The sequence below is a fragment of the Balaenoptera musculus genome, chromosome 11, assembly GCF_009873245.2.
Source record: "Balaenoptera musculus isolate JJ_BM4_2016_0621 chromosome 11, mBalMus1.pri.v3, whole genome shotgun sequence".
NCBI classification, from domain to species: domain Eukaryota; kingdom Metazoa; phylum Chordata; class Mammalia; order Artiodactyla; family Balaenopteridae; genus Balaenoptera; species Balaenoptera musculus.
Window position 1 is genome coordinate 422,309 of NC_045795.1, and position 17,333 is coordinate 439,641.

Sequence of the window (17,333 nt, forward strand, 5' to 3'; positions counted from 1 at the left end):
CTTCACACACCCAGAAGGTGCCACCCTGGTGGAACATTAGAACGGCCTCAAGGGCACAGCTGTGGCTCTGGCCGGGGATAATGTTTTGCGGGGGTGGGATGCTGTGCTATGGGATGCAAGGTGTATTGTGAACCTCATACCAGCGTACGGTGCTGCGTCCCCAGTAGAGCCCTGGCTCCTGCGGCAGGGAAGGATGCTCTGCCACGGGACACAAGGTTCCACTCAATCTAAAGACTTCTCCTCTCCTGGGCTCCTCATACAGGCGACAAAAAAAAAAAAAAAATGACCCTTATGATCAGTAGGAAATAGGGGCAGGGAGGATTACTTCCGGACTCAGGGCACTCACTGGGCATCTTTTCCGTGCCTGGTGATAGCAGCACATGGATAACGCAGCACCCCTGGCCTGACAGGGGCATGGCAGCCAGGGGCTCAGACCCCACAGGGACGAAGCGAGCAACACCATCACGCAGGCACCCTAGGCCAGCAGAAGTGCTGGTGGAGAGTGAGGGACATCCAGAACGAGTGCTAAAGGAGGAAGATACTGAGAACCTCTATGGCCCCAGGACTAACTGCAGCAGGAGCCCACAGCTCAACCCGTCAGTGCTCCTGGTGTGGGTGTAACAGCGTGAGGCACCAGTGACAAGACCAAGTGAATACAGCAGGGTGTAGCAGTGCCCACCAGAGCCCACCCATACCCCGTCTGCTGCCCCTCTGCTTTCTGACACCTGCTGCTGTGCCTTGGGGCTTTCTTCCTGGACACATGGTAGGCCGGAAGCACGGGAGAGTTTCCTGGCCCGGAAGCAGGCTTCAGCCAAAGACAGGCGAGGAGTTGGCGTGGAACTCTGGTTGCCTGGCTCCTGGGGCGGCTGGGAGGCATGGTATCCAGTGTGTCCAGAGCTGCCCTCGAGGCTGGGTCCCAGTGCGCTCAGGACCACCTTCACCCACACCTCTTCTTGCTTCCTCCCCTTTCCCACCTGGCTTCTCCATCCCCTCCTGGTGTTTCCTGGTATCACCTCCCAAGTTAAATTCTAGCCTGGAAACCATATCACAGGGTCAGCTTCTGGGGGAGTCCAGCCAAGACAGTCATTATCACAGAAAAATAAGCAGCCTATACTTATTACAATTTGAATACCTTTACGTGTTGAATTGCACACCTATATTAGAGAAATACATCCTGAGAAAAAGAAGGTGATATCTTGGACAAACACTCTTAGTTGTGGGACTTGGCGTGACTTTGTTTTTCTTCCCATTACTTCGGAAGGAGTGCTCCCATGTGCAGTAACTCAGCTTTCCCGGGATCATTCACTTTAAACACAGGAAGCACGAGTCAGCGGCCTGAAGCACAGGTCGGCAGTGGTACCCCGCCTCACAGTGAAACTGAACCTGTTTCTCGTCTCTCCTTTGCTCTCGGTGATGCATCATTTCCCAAGTCAGGCGATCCTGCCATTAAGCTGGTATGAATGACTCTTGAGGACTCACAGGTCTTTCCTGGATCAAAAACATGACAAATAATACTGTATCCCTGAGACAGAAACACTAGAAGAAGAAAGAGAGTCTTTTGCCAATATAAAAATTACTGGTAGTGTTTCTTTTTTCTTAAACTTCTGGTCCACATTCTGAAGCCAGCTGGCAAATGTTAGGGCAATACATGCAGAAGCTGGCCGGAAATTAAATCATTAAACCCAAAATTGCTGTAGTAGCTGCTGAGGCAATTAAATATCACTGTATAGCTTGTGTTTTCAATTCTGCATCAGATTTCGTTTGTCCTAGAGAGGAAAAAATAACTTTGAAACATGGAATTCCTTTGGTTTCAGTCGTAGCAAACACTATGACGGCACAGCTCCCCATTCTGTAGATTTTTTTTTACGTTAAGTGAACACCTGAAGTGTTTCATGCTACATGGCATATCAGTTTGTAATGGGCCATAGTTAGTACAGATTCTAATCCTCAAAACAACTATATTTTGCCATATCCGGTGATCCTTTTTACCAAAGAATGACAATTGTTTGATGTGTTAACGCACAGCTTAACAAAGCCCCTTGACGGCAAATTCCTGTCTGCGTTGTAGATACCACAGGGCCTTATACAGCAGGTATTCAATACAGCAGGCCAGCCACTCAGTAGTAGCACTAACCACAACCTACGTAAGTGTTGAATGGAAAACGAAAAGTAACAATCATAACAATACATTATGATAGTGGAAGAGTTGGGGGAGATGGTTGTTTCCAGCAGTCTATTTCAGAATGTGTCTTACGGTCACTTAGAGGCAAAAACGAGCCCAATTTACCGTGTAAATCTTGACAATGTATGAATTGCTGAGAGGTTTCATCGAATACCACCCAGCTTTGTCATTCTTTGCTGGAGTCTTTTATGGTTTAAGCTCACAAGGACAATTTGAAATCCTCTAAGGTTGTAACAGTTATGAGGCTGTTTTAGCAGTTCTCAGATTGGGCCTGTTGGTTAAGGAATCTGGCTACCCTGTACTCCTAGCAGATGCCTTGTGTGGACTTCAGCATCTATGTTTCTTGTCAGCTTCAAAGCGCTGTATCTGCAAAGGCCTCAGAATAAATGTCTCCAATTCTACAGCAAAGCAGAGTCCTTGTGTTTTTCTGCTTACCTTCTATTTGCATATTTTGTTAAGCACCCTGTAAATAAAGCTGGGTCTGCACAAGGATACCGTGTTTCAACAGCGTTACCCCGTTGCTGCCACCAGCACAAAGACGCAGCTGTGTTTATTCCGGGGTCTCTCCCGGCTGTCTGTAGGTGGTCTGGAAGAGGACAGAGATGGAGGACAGTCGCTGGCTGCCAGAGAGACATGAGAGGTGTGGCACCTGGAGAGAGGGAACAGGGTTGGAGTGAGGCTCGTCCTAGCGACAGCAGGGGCCTCCCTGCCCTGCTAGGCCCTGCAGCTGCTGAGGTTCTGTGACTAGGAATTTAGACCTCTTTATGTTCTAAATGAAGGACTTATCACTGAATGAAAGGTAGCATTTTAATTTGTTTTAAAGTGCTAGGCAGCAGTAGGGGGTTGGGAGCTTTTTTGTTTGTCTTAGGTTTTTGAGTGTGAGTGTTTTGTCTTTTCTGACCTTCCACTTTAAGGTCCTGTATGCTTTGCCTTTATCAGTAGCCGTAGAAAATGGTACCACGTTCCCAGTGTATTCCACTATGTGACACTTGCCCTAACAGACTGGGGCTCTTTGTGCTCTGCTGTAAAGGCACACGTCGCCAGTTTCGGTTCCACTTAGGCAGGGAGACACGTTGCCGGCCTCTCGGCTGTCGCGTACCAGTTCAGTCCTCTGGACACTTCTTTATGAAGGCTTCCCGCTTCCCAGGAGTTTTAGGAATGCCTTGCGTACATGTAATCTGCCTGGCCTCAGATCTCATTCTTTTTTATTCTAATGTGACACGATATTTATGAGTCCTTTAATTGCTCGGCTAACTCCTTGGTTTCCCACCAAGCTGATAAAAGATTTTAAACTCCCTGAAGGCAGTTTTCTCACCCTCTGTTTTCAGTAGCTTTCGCCTACATTGTGAACTAAGCTGTACCCCGCTTGGGGTAGTGAATATGTTGCCGACAGCAACATCAGCAACAGCAAGCGTCAGTGTGCAGGACCTGCTCTCCACACCCGTGTCCTGGCTCTCAGGCCTGTGCATCCTGGAGGTTGGTCCTGCCCCCCTGCCCACTGTGAGCTCCTCTGCAAGCAGCTGCTGGTATTCTCCCACCACCCAGTATCCTGGGCCATCCCCCAGCAAGGCAGAGCTCCCTATACACTTTCCGTGGCACAGAGGGATGAGGAGCACACAAAAAATTAAAAGCCAAAGATAATATCCAGCCCACACTTTAGACAACAGTCTGAACCTTTTTCCTTTCTGACTGGACCCTTACAACAAAAGTGATAACATACAGTTCTGTCCCCAGCCATCTACCAAAGAGAACTGGGTCTATATTGGCGCAAAAGATGTGTAAGAGGACATTCACATCGGTGTGTGTGAAATGCCTGTCCACAGCGAAAATAAACACATAAATAGTGGCATATTTATGTCATGAAGTACAGCAGAGCAATGAAAATCTACTCACAGATAATACTGCACAAAAGAAGACAGACACAAAAGAATAAATACTGTATGATTTCAATTATATGGGCAAACAGTAATCTAGGGGTGGAGATGAGACTGGGACAGGACAAAAAGAAGACTTTGGGGTGCTGGCAATAATTGAATTTACTTTTTAACCTGTGTGATAATACAGGTGTGTTCACTTTGTGACAGTTCATCCAGTTTTTCATTTATGATTTGTTTACTTTCCTGTATGTGGTTTTTTTTTTTTTTTTAAACCTATGCAGGTCTTGAATAAGTACCTGAATTGAATAAGTACGTGAATTTGAAGAAAGAAAGAAGTGATAACAAAGTATAGCCAATTGATTTGAGTAAGAATGTACTTTTGTGCTCCTGGTGGAGTTTGAGCAGTGACATACTAAAAATAAACAAATATCCATGGTCCCTGAAAAATCAAGAGTTGACTATACTGCTGTTGGTTTAAATATACATAGATAGATAGGTGATAGATAAATAGATTGATAGACAGATGGATGGATGGATGGATGGATGGATAGGTAGGTAGGTAGATAGATTGATAGAGGATAGATGGATGGATGGATGGATGGGTACGTAGGTAGATATAGATAGATAGATTGGTAGAAGGATAGATGGATGGATGGATGGATAGGTAGGTAGGTAGATATAGATAGATTGATAGAAGGATAGATGGATGGATGGATGGATGGATGGATGGGTAGGTAGGTAGGTAGATAGATAGATAGATTACACTGAGAGTCCAGAAACCCACATTCTGGGCCAGCCTTTTATGGACCCTGATCAGGTGCATTCTTTGACCCCTTGAGAGTTCCGGTGATCTCATTTTTGAGATAAGGTGGTGGGTAGGAGCCACCGTAAAGCCCCTGTAAGCTCTGAACTCACGGCCCTGCTTTCCAGCAAGCGACTGTTCTGCAGTGAATTTGGGCCTTCCTCTGTGCATAGGGCAAGACAGGTGGGGCTGTTAGTGGGGTTTTTTGGAATAACTCTATGCCAGTGGGAGCAGGTCACACTAATTTTTCTTGGTATTCAGTTAAAGGGATCTTTTTGTTCTTTGAATTTGTCACCTATAATGCAATCCATTTTAAAACAGAACTTCTTGGTTGCCTTCTCTGAACTTGAAGCAGATTGTTGATCCTTTTCTGTTTCTGTAACTTTGGCCCCCTGTCCTGAATCACGTCCACACCTCCGCAGCCCCCAGCCCCCGTGAACTAGTATCTTTGCTTCTTTGTCCCTGGCGGTGGCACTGGAGTGGAGCTGGAGTGGAAAGTCAAACCGTAGGAGGTTAGCTGTGAAGTAAAGCAATGAAGAGGGAAACAATACAATGTAAACATGTGGGTTGATTTTCAACGTTGTGTTTTTACTGAATTCCTACTTTTCCATAAAGTAATTCCTTCCACGCTTGGCCACATTTTTCCAGAGCCCAGATGTGTGAGGCTGTGTTGATTTGCATTATTATGCTGTACACATGTGCATCATGCTGCATATCCATCCCGCTAACAGAGGCACTCGAACGCACAGACATGAATGACAGATTTTCGCCTGTGCGTATGCTTTCTTTCCAATAAACAACAGCCTTTCAAACTGTAGACTTGCGAGGCTCCCTAACAAAGTTTTGCTTGAGAACTAGTGGAGAGTATCTCTCTAATGCGGTCATTATAATTTTATCCTAGAAATTTATATGCTCTGCTTGCTGGCTTCAAATTGTGAAAGAAAACTTCAGTGACTGCTGTTAGCCCTTTCACGTCATGTGTGTTTTGGATGTGTTTAAATGTCATTGTCACTGCTGTTAATTGGCCTTCTCTTTGTAAGCTTGTATTTGTCAGAACACATTTAGAAGGAGGTTTTCATTCTTTCTGAAAATCAGTTTTGAACCAGAATTTACAGCCCGTATTTTCCTTGGTTACAGTGCTGGCTTGCTCTGAAGTGCCAGGTCTCTTCCACTGTCTAACGGAAGAGCGACCAGCCATGGTGTGACAAGACACAACATGGGTTAATCGCCAGGAAAAAAATTAAACACCATCCAGTTTAATAGTTTATGCATAAACATGCTGCTAACTACTGACTCTAAATTTGGCAGCAATTTTTCTAGTAAATATAATTTCAGACCAGCAACTGTAGTGTAAAGTAGGACATCATCCAAAAAAAGGAGATGCAATGCATTGCTGTACAGCCCTGGCCGCCTCCGACCCCATGGGTTTTGGCATGCTTTAAGAGAAATAAGAGTTAAATTAATTCTCAAAGAATTGAGAATGTTCTTCCTGAACAAGACCAGGCAGCTTCCCACATCAAACAGAGAGGCAAGCTTTTTGCATTTTTAGTTGATTTCCTATACTTACAGAATTTTCACATTGCTTTCCTTTCTTGGTTTACACACCGTAATTCTTTCCTTTCAAGATGTCTAATTTCCAAACTCACCAAATTGTATACATTAAATGTGTACAATTTTTGTATTCAATTCTACCTCAATAGAGCTGGTAGTCATTTTTTAATGTCTAAGATATCTGTTTAACTGGTGCTAGAGGCAGTTAAATTCTAACAAGCACTTTCAAAAAAAGGTTTGTTTTCTGCACAAAACGAATCATCTAGCCACTAATTCAGAGAGGTCCTCTGTACACGCATTTTGCAGCAATCCGAGCTTGCTTTTCAAATCAACAAGTATAGACACAGTGCCTCACGGTCTGGGCATTGCTCTTTTTCCCTACACGTCCTCTGTTTGTTTCTATAAATTAAGCTTATCTGCCATTAAAGACATTCTAATTATTTGTTCGCAATATTTATTTTCCAAAAGTAAAATAAGAACAACATATTTTGGATGGTGGAAGGTGATGATGATAAATGAAAAATCCTATTTTGTCTTTTTATTTTTTGCATGCAGGTCTTGTTTCATAAATATTTACAATTAGGGCTGAAGCAAATTCATTGTCTGAGAGAATCTCTTGGGGGAAGATTTTAACAAATAAGAAAATAAGAGCTAAAATTCTGAAGTATCTGTCTTTCCTGCTTGTTTTTCAAGCATACTCTAACATATTTAAATCAGCAAATTTTGAGCAGAACCATGTAAAGGACCGGGGTATTGGTTAGGTTTGAGTTAACACAATTATGTAAGCAGAGTTAGGGGTGGAAATAATCCCAGGCACAAGGCTATTGACACAACTAATCTTGTTACAATGCTAGCCCAGATAAACACTGCTTTAAAAGTGAGTGACCTGTACACTATTAATCTTTGAATTTTTTAATGTGAACTTATTCGTGTAGGAAGACGTATATATGTTACAATTCATATTATATGCACACACATTCACATTATTGTGATCTCTATTGGAGATATAGAAATATAGGCCATTTGTAAACTTCATACAAGAATATGATTAAATACACATTATTAAATATACATTATTACCACTTTTTTTTTTTTTTTGTAAAAGGACCATAACAAATCGAATGTACTCTGAAACTATATGCCCATCCTGATTAGGAATCTAATAACTGCATGTTAAACATTTTAAAATTACCATAAATGTTACATATTTCATGACATTTAATGAACCTAAATAACTAACTTAGAATACTGACCTTGCTTATAAAATATAATTAGAGGATGCAGGTAGCTCTTTTATGGAATCAAAGCTTTCTCCTTTATCCAGTGAGATTTCATGTTGTCTTAGCATATAAACAGCAGCAGCAAATTAACTTTTACAAACTTGGGAGACCTTACATTTTTTGAAGAGGGAATTAGAATAGTTCTCATTGTAGAAACATTTAATGAACTGCACTTCTAAGAAGACTAAGCAAGCAACTTATTTAAAGATGAAAAAATTAAAAATTAAAAATTTTAGCAACTCTGATATATGAATTAAGTCTGACTTATCTTTTCAGCATATCTGTAATAATTACAATAAAATTAATATTGCTAACAATATTTACAATTAATAGTAGTCTGCAATTGCTGAGAAACACTTAGAGACAAAAACCTTCTTTCATGTACAAAATCTGTGGGAGTCTGAGGTGTAAACATCTCCATCCAGTTTTGCAGTTCTTTTCAGGCCATTGTGAACATAATCATATGGAGAGCCTCACGGCCAGTCCAGGGGGCACCGCACCCTGGGGGACAGGAGGTGGTGGCCACTGGAACATTCCAGAAGACTGAAGCAAGCACTTGGACCTGCCAGAGACGGTAGCAGCAGGTGTCAACTTCTTATCCCTTTTGCATAAATAATTCATCTTAGATTCACGGGGGTTGATTATATCCTGTGGCTTTTTATTCCTGAAAATCACACTTTCATAGTGAAGAGAAAAATTGTTAGGAAACCAGAAGAGGCAGCCGCAGGCAGGCGAGGACCCTCAGCTGACAAGTCAGGGTGCCGGGGGGAGAACTGAGTAGGAGGGGACGGGGACGCGAGGGCACAGACCAGGGCCCCTTCCCTCCTGCCACCCCCTCCCTTCCCTCCTTCCATTTCCCCTTCCCAACAGAACAAATGCTTCTGAGAGAATTGGAAGGAAGAGTAGCAAGTGACTGCACGGACTTACTGATGCTTTGGCTTTCACCTTGTAAAAGCCACGAGAGGTGGCAGGTGAAGGCAGCCATCCCAAGGGCAGGGCCATGCCCTGCGCAGGGACCCCACCTCGTCTTCGGGCAAGACTCACCTGGCAGGTAGGCCAGGGGCTTGCTGAGCTTAGGCCGGCGGTGGGCACCGTGGGTCACTGCCCGCCCCACACACCCACGCATACGTGCACGCACACATGCACACGCACCCACACCCTCTAAGAAACAAATGAAAACTTAAACCGAGCTAGGAGGTATCAGCCGCTGGGAAGGGCTGCAGGGGTGAGGGGTGGCCCCTGGGGGTCGCAGTCCCACGGACGGCGGGTGTGAGGACCGGGGGCCACCATGGGGGCTGCGGGCTTCGGATGTGCAGACTCCACTTGTCCTAACCCGCTTCAGCCCACCTGCCTCATCCTGTCCCTCAGTCACAGTTCAAATACTTGTTTTCCTCGCAGCTCTTTCATCTTTTCTGTAAATTGAGGCCTTCGGCAGAATTCTGTGTGAAAGGAATGCTGACAGCAACATTCTAATGTTTAAAACATTCTCCGATTGACACACTTCTCTTTTGTGGCTGGCCTCCTCATCACAGGAAGGTTGTAAACTGTGCTTTGCTTTCAATGGCTCTTGAGATTGTCTGAGGCCGTGTAACTGGAGAATCGTGTTTGGGAGGGTCTGGGCTCCACTCCCCGTCTTGAAGGGAGTGGACGGTCTACACTGGCAGATCCTTGGCCTGGAAGTCTGTTAGGTGCCTTGTTCTCTTAGTTATGCACCGCTTTTTGCCTCTATTACAAGAAAGTGTTCAGAAGAACCAGCTTATTTTCTCAAGAAAAAGAAATCAGGACCTGGTTTATTTTGCCTGTGCTTTGGATAAACTAATCCAAATCAGGTAAGTTGTCAGTTGTATACAGTTGGATGTCAGATGCAGAAAACCGATACATAGATCCAACGAGTCTGTTCTCCAACACTGTCCATGTACCTCATTTGCTGTCCAAGTCGTTAAGTTTCCAGAGAAAGCACAGACGAGAAGGTGTTCGTACTCAGGCTTTCGGTTTTCTGTTCCGTGCGGTCCCCGCGGCAGCCTGTTCCCCTGCAGGTGACGGCCCACCCCTGTCATGGAAATAACCCTCCAGCCCAGACTTGGCGGTTTTATTAGGAGTAGTTTCGACAGTTTAGGAATTAATTTCTGTTGGGCAATTCCTAAATTCGGCTGTGAATTATGTCTACGCACAAGTTGTAAAATATACTCTGGCGTCATCCTACATCCCTACCTAAGGAAGCGGCAGCTCCGCCAGACGCAGGGAAGGGCTGGTCACAAGAAGTGGTTTGGTTCTTGTTTGTTCTGTGAAGTACATTCCTTTTAAAAAATATTTTGCTATTTCACATCTAGGGAAGAAATCGTCAGCCATACTAAAATGTATTGTTAATTCCAGCAAAGTGGAAATGATACTGGGAAATATTAGAAATATGTAATTTTTATTTTTGACACTTTGTACAAGTATATCTTTCCCCATATCTGTTCTGACTCAACTACAAACGGCGAGTCTCCTAATGGACTGTATCTCAGATGGCATTTATTTTCCTAAGGTGTAATTTAACATAACAAGACAGACATAAGAAGAGGCCCACTACTGGAAAAAATGATGTGAATGTGAATAATGCGATTTCCTTTTATCATTTTGTTAAAGTCAGTGAAATGAAAGGAAAAATACTACATAAAATATATTTGAATTTACCAAGCTAGTGAAGTTCTGCTAGCTTGTTTTCTAAGCTATTCAGAAGGTCAGAAGAGCTGCACTGGATCAAACATTTGACACGGCCATCCAAGGCCAAGTATCTTCTTTATTTAAACTGTAAAATTTTTCTGTTTTTCATGCTTGGTTCTATTACTATGTCTATGTTTTTAATAAACATACACTTACTTTCCTTTAATACCTTTTCTTAAAGCACAAAATGTAATGTGCTTTTTAAGCAAGCGAGCCTCAAAGAATTATTATGAACCTCAGTTACATATGTTGAAAAATACTTTTGAAGTTTATGAAGAGCTATGTAAACATGAAGTGTTACCATTATTATATGCACAGCATTTCTTATAGAGTTTCAAATACATAATCAGTAGTGCATGAAAAACTATAATTATGTTATTCAGCTCACATCTGTATATTCAAAATCAGTACTTCAGCAATATTTGCATAGTCCAACAGATTTTTTTTTTCCTCTTTAACACCCTTAATTTTAAGACAAAATGTGTGTGGAAAAGAAATCCTATCTATGAATTATAGTGAAGCTTTAATAAGTTTGTTCACCTGAGAAGCCAGATACCTTTATGTACTTATTTTTATGGGAAGATATGTGCCGTTGTCATTGATTCTTTGACAATTTAGCACTATTTCCAATTTTTAAAAAGTAACTCAGAATAGCAACTTAATATTATTAATTGTTTGATTGAGATGGACAGATGCAATTTTTTTATTTCCCAAATCATCTGCCCCAAACTAGTTCAGACGTTTTTGAACATTTTACTTTCAGATCATAACCATGGCAACTTTGCTCTATGAAAAGGTCTCATCAGTGTCCCATTCTGAGGTGAATTGATGTACAGTTAGCGGGCCCGTCAATTACACCACTGGCAGAAATGCGTACAAACCAAGGGAAGGTAGCTCTCAAGATTAAGAAAATGACCTAGACTCAGCCCCATTTAAGACACAAAACTGGAAATGTATTTGCCCCTCAACTGGCACTTTTTCAGGGAGTTTTATTAAAGTAATTGTCTTTGGTAACTAACATTATTTAACATGTGCATATATTTTCAACCATTCTAAATTTTTCTTTTAAAATATTTCATGCAAAATGTATCAGATATTAAAAATTCACTCTATATATACTGTTATTTCAGAAATGAAAGTTGCACACATTCAGGATGAAATCGAAAGGCAGTTTTAAGGTGTAAACTCTCTAAGCCATGTGTATAAATTCAATTTTTGCCAAAATTATGTTTTTACACAACTTCATTGAAATAGATTCCTCTTTAAATATTAAGCAATACAAAACTTACAGCAGTGGTAGATTATTAGAATAACATGGGATAACATCTTGATAAAATTAAAAGTTCCACTGTTAGCCTTCATATTGCTAAGGAGAAATGCCCATGCAAACCAGGATGTGATTTGTACAAAACTCCAGTGCCGCTGTGAAGCTTTCTTACATGCACGAATCCAACAGAAAATTCGAGCCAGTGCATCTTATGAAGATTTAGACATGGACAGTGAATTGCTGAATTTTACCAAATAGTTTTGAATGTTACCTTCTATTTATCTTTCATTTTTTGTGGTAACTGAGCCCATCACCATGTTTTTTTTTTTTCTTTTTAGGGAGAAAGGCAACTTGTCCTTTTAGTTTCCTGAAAAAAACAGGCATTTCTGCTGGTTTACATTTAGTCACAATTTATAAACGCCATCCTGCAAATCCAAATTGGGTACAGTCGTCTTTTGCTGATGGGAACTGGCTTTTCTTCTCATTGTCCTAGTTTGAAATTGAAATGCTGCACTGCTGAGAAAATGCCATGAAAATATAACCCACTGCATTCCAGGAAAATAAATAAGCAAGGCCACCCAAATTTTCAATTAGTGCTTGTGCAGAGTGCAGGAAATGGCAAGAGATCCGTCCCAGGCGCCCCAGGCAGGGTCGTGGACACAGCGCAGGGGCAGGAGGGCTGGAAGGGGATGCCGGCGCAGTGTGAAGATGGCCCGTCTCCAAGGAAAACTGCAGACCAGCGGGGGGATGTGACGCCAGAGGCGGGCGGCGGGCATCGCGTCCTGCCCACGGAGCTGCCAGGCTCCATGATTCGGGGGTTTAGTGCTGAAGGAGCACTTGAAAGTTCTGCTAACGTTATATATTTAAAGCCTAAGCTCCCCGAACGTTCTCAGTATCGCCCACATACAGAGTTTTAGCCGCTGGAAACAGAAACACTCCAGACAGTTGGTGAAAAGTATAAAATGCTCATGAGTTAGAAGTGTCAGGCGTGAGGGTGGGTTGTCTCCCACTTGGTGGCACGGCTTGCAGCCAGTGGGTACGTCATGAGGTAGGCAGGTGGGGCGCCTTCCCTCCCCAAAGCCAGGGCCAGTGTCTCCTGAGTACAGATTTCTGAGGGAGGAAAAAAGTTATGCTGTAGAAGTGCCTTTCCTTAAATGTGTTTTTCTGAAATGCTCAAATCACTGATTTGAAGGTAATACTTGAAAGCCACAAAAGGAAAGCTGGAAAACAAAGGACTCTTCAAGGTTTGTGCGTTGGGACCGACTCCTGCGTTGTTCCTTCACTTGCTTTCTGTTTCACTTCTCAGATTTCACTACAGCATGTGGAGTTTTACAGTTCATCATGATGGAGTTAGTTAAGGGAAAAGGAAAAAGGGTTGGTTTTCCAGCTGCATGATGTTGGTTGAGCTTACAAAACAGCCCCTATTATTCTGATGGATTTTATCTGTGTTGTGGGTCTACTTGTATTTAATTTCAAACCACACAAAGCCTTGATGAAAAGTGAATCTACACATCCGATTTACGCTTACAACCAAGGAGTGCAATGACTGAGGAGTTACTGTGGGCTACAATCGTTAGAACAAGGAGTGAGACTCGCAGGTAACCTCGCCAAGCTGCACCGCGGGGCGGGGCCGGCAGGGCTGAGCTGAAGACAGTGCCCATCACTCACTCCAGCTGAAGATAAAATGTGAAACCCAAATCATGCTTTGTAATTATTGAAATAAGAATGCTGTGTATTTGTCATAAATATAGGAGAGCTTTAAAAAAATGATTATTCATCACCTTACAGAAACAGAGTAAACGGGACCCAAGCACTGACTATTTTTCTTCCTGGCAGATTCCTTCTAGCTGAGAGCATTTTCTTGGCAAATCAGCTATTTTGTTAGGTTTCGAAAGGCTATCGTTTCCTTTTCACAGTAAAATCAGGAATTTCATTTTTGCATAATACTGCAGCGTTTCCTATAATTGAATTCTAATGATTTGGGAGTGTGCTCTTTACCTACTTTCCCTACACAAAACACGGAACAGGGAACAAAAGAAAGAAACCTCTTTCCATTTGCAATAGTTTCGAAATACATATGCCTTCAGATTTAGTAAGTGAAGCAATTTTCAGCCGTGGGGAGATCCAGGGCCGAGTCCCGCGGTGACGGAGCTGCCCTCAAGGGGACGGACGTCCCAGGAGCCGGGAATCCCCAGGCTGCGTTGTCGGGCCTGCCCTCCCCAGGCCCTCTCATGCTGCGTTTTTGTTTCTCCTCCTTCTTCCCTTCCTTCTCCACCAAGGCGGGGGCCATGAACCTGCTTCCAGGAAATCATCTATTGAATTCCCACTAAAGCGTAAGCTATTCATTAGGTTTAACTTATTTATTCAGCCAATGTTCTCACGCACTGCACTTGGTGAGAAATAGAGAAATGATACTGGCGCTTGTCCTTTGGATAAGATAGCAAAACAGATAACCATGAGCCAAGACTTCGGGCTCAACGCAGAGTTGGAAGAGACCTTGACACCACGTGGACCAAACCTTTGATTTTATAGATGAAAATGTTAAAGTCTAGAACCAGACAATTGGAGGGACTGTATTTCCGGTAAAACTCAGTAGGACCCTGCTCGTCTAGTGTTCTTTCTGGATTGCTTCAATAGCACATCTTTCTCACAGGTTGTGGCGGGTGACATTACTGTTTAGGACAGTCCCTGCCCCTCCTACAGGCTCCCCATCCCCCTGGGGTCCATCTCGGCCCCGGGCTTCTTTCCATGGCAGGACAGCAGCAGAGGAAGCCTGAAAAGCAGTCACGGGACCTGTCACCTTCTTTCCCTCTTGGAGAATGTCCGCATCATTCTGGATGAAGACTGCTTCTTCAGCCAAGGTCCTGGGAGAAAGACTGGGTGGGGCAGAGCCGCCGCCAGGACGGGGTCACCGGAGTGAGAGAGAAGCGCTGCTGTCGTCACTCCCAAGGGTTCAGGGTTGTTTGTTTTGGCAGCAAAGCGCAGCTCAGCCGATGTGGTGTTGCTGCAAAGGCAGCGTGGTTCCCCACCTTCTGCCCAGCTTCACCGTGATCGGGGGCCCTTCTGTGTATCACCGTCCTGATTTTTTGCACTAAGCTCAAAAAGTGGGCTTGTGGAAGACAGACACCCATGTGCTCGGCTCCGGGGCTCCGCGGACGGGCCCACAGGGCTCCCCGAGAAAGCACGGGCTCCCCGACCTGCACCACAGGGTGCTGTCCTTTGACCAAATGTCAGAAGCATCAGCTGGGCTGCCATGACAGGAGGGTCTCACAGGAGAGCTTTCTCTCTTTGGTAACTTCAGGTGGCCTCTACCTGGGCCACGTGTTCCCGCAGGCAAAAGGCAGAGACCGTCGCCATGGCGGGCTGGAGAGTTATCTGTTTCTAAGACAGCAGTAGAGCTGGCAACAGAGTGTACTCAGGGGATCCGGAAGGTCCTTTTGGAGGAGGCGGCTTTTCTGCTGGGCTTTGAGGAATGAGCAGGAGCTCAGCGTTCAGAGAGCAGGAAATGGCCACTGGCCCCACGAGTCCTCTGTGATGGGAAGCCACGGAGGAAGGCCTGGAGAGCTTCATAAAGTGTGTTGCATCTTCCGGAACGAATCTTTGACTCAGAGAGTTAGTAGTTACTACACTGGGGCAAGCGTTCGCTTGTTTCGTTTTTGTTTCGATGGGAGAGGAGGTTCTGAAACGTGATCTCTCCCAGCATTTCGCTGATAGTTTGGCTCTGAGTCCTGCACTCGGCTGTTTTCTCTGCTCTCACTCCTGCGTCCCACCCACCGCTGGGCATCAGCACAGGGCAGCGTCTGGCTGAGCTGCGACCCTGAAACCGAGTACGGCTCTTGATACAGGCCCTCAGTGAAGCTCAACCCAATCCACGCTGCTGGCCTCCCTCACTTCTACATAACACTTTATGAAGTGAGAGAGATCCAGGCCCGTCTTTAGCATGTAGAAAAAACATCAGAATCATCGTCAAGGTTCTCCCAACATTTATGATGACTTTTCCTGAACAGCAAGTCAAGTGTCTTCTTTCCTTGAAGGTCACAGCTAAGCCGCACATCTTCTTATTTTATATGTAACTGCGTGCGCCTTTACAAATTCATCGGTGACTAAAATTAAAAAAAAAAAAAAAAAACTGGAAAAAGCAATGTCTGATTGTCCTTTGGAACTGACTGACAAACCATGGCTTTATTTCAGCTCAGTGTTTTAAAACGATATTCTCAACAATCTGAATTTCTCGTCCTGTCTCAGCTCCTGGAGGGTCTGTGTACGTCCCTGAGACCAGAGGTAGAGCCTTAGCGTCCAGGGAAAGCTAGTCCTTGGAGGGATTGCTCATCTGAGAACATCTGTCTGCTGGCCGGTGCACAGCTGCTGGGAATTGCCAGGGTAACGTGGAAAGAACCACAAAGACTATGTAGTCTAATACTGATTTTCAAGAGGTAACAAATTTATTAGCATAAAAATGGCCAGAATGATTTACGTAAACAAAATAGGCACTGCAGAAATCAGGGTCTATTGCTGCCCTCATTGGCGGCTGTGTGGATAAACATACAGAGATGGAAAATGGGCTTTGGAATGCAAGAGACTTGAGCTGAAGCCCTGGTTCTGCCCGGTGTTGCTTTGGGCATCGGAACCCCTCCAAGCTTCAGTTTTCTGAGGAGCTGCATGGAGACCACGTCTTCTGTTTCCCAGCATCATGGTGTCTGGCACAAAGCAGATGCTCCTTAAGGATTTGTCTCCTTCTCTTTTTCCATCATAAATAAGTACCTACCATGAACTTGATAAATACAAAATACTTAACAAGTTCCTTCTTGCACGAGACGGTTGGCTCAGGGCACTGTACCCAGTACTTTTTCTTTTCCTGCCCTTCAATCTCCCCCTCCCCGCCCCCGCTGAAAGACAAACCCAAACCAGAGCCTGTTTAGAGGTCATGGCACAGGGCCACCTCCAATAGAGCAGGCCACTCTGAATTTAAATTTGTCACCGTTTCCTTTAGAGGGAATGAGAGAGAAAATGAATTTAATTTAGTATAAAAAATAAACATTTCTGGGTGCTGGAAACGTCTGTGGGGTTTTAGAGCTGTTATCATTAATCAGTCAAGCGTGTTTACCCGGAGCCCTGACGGCTGTGAAACTGAGCCGCTCGCCCGAGCCCTTCAACGGAGACGCCACTGCGGCCGGGACACAGGGACACATGTGTCCCCAGCCACCACCTGGTGCCCACTAGCTCACGGACGTGGTCCCTTTCCATGGCTCGAGGGGGAGGGACAGCCGGGAGAGTGGCCTGGCCGCAAAGCCCGGCTGCCCTGGGCTTGCCTGCGGGTCTCGACCTGCAGCTAAAGCCTTTCCTCGCGGTTGTGTTTTTAATAGTGTCTCCTGCTGCAGTTTCGAGAGGCAGTGTCTTCTGTGAGCTCTCTGTGCCCTGGGTGTAAAAGAGCGTGGTAGCTGTTACCATCAGCTAACCCCCCCCAGGAAGGGGAGCACGGCCTTCCGGGGGCGGGGCGGGGTTGCTCAGGTGCAGACTTGCAGCGTCCGTGGTCCAGCGCGGGTGGGTGAGGGCTGAGGCGGGAGGGGAGCTCTGATCTTGTCCCGTGGCTGTGCTCCTACCACGTACAGAAGGAACCTTCCAAGGAACCTTCCAAGGAAGCTCAGTGCAGAAAATGGGAAGCCTTAAA

At 44.6% G+C, this 17,333-nt stretch overlaps 1 long non-coding RNA gene across 3 annotated transcripts in view; it reads left to right on the forward strand.

Annotated features, from left to right (window-relative positions):
• The window catches only part of LOC118903822, a 79,272-nt gene that overhangs the window by 1,794 nt on the left and 60,145 nt on the right, over positions 1-17,333 (forward strand). The window lies entirely within an intron of this gene.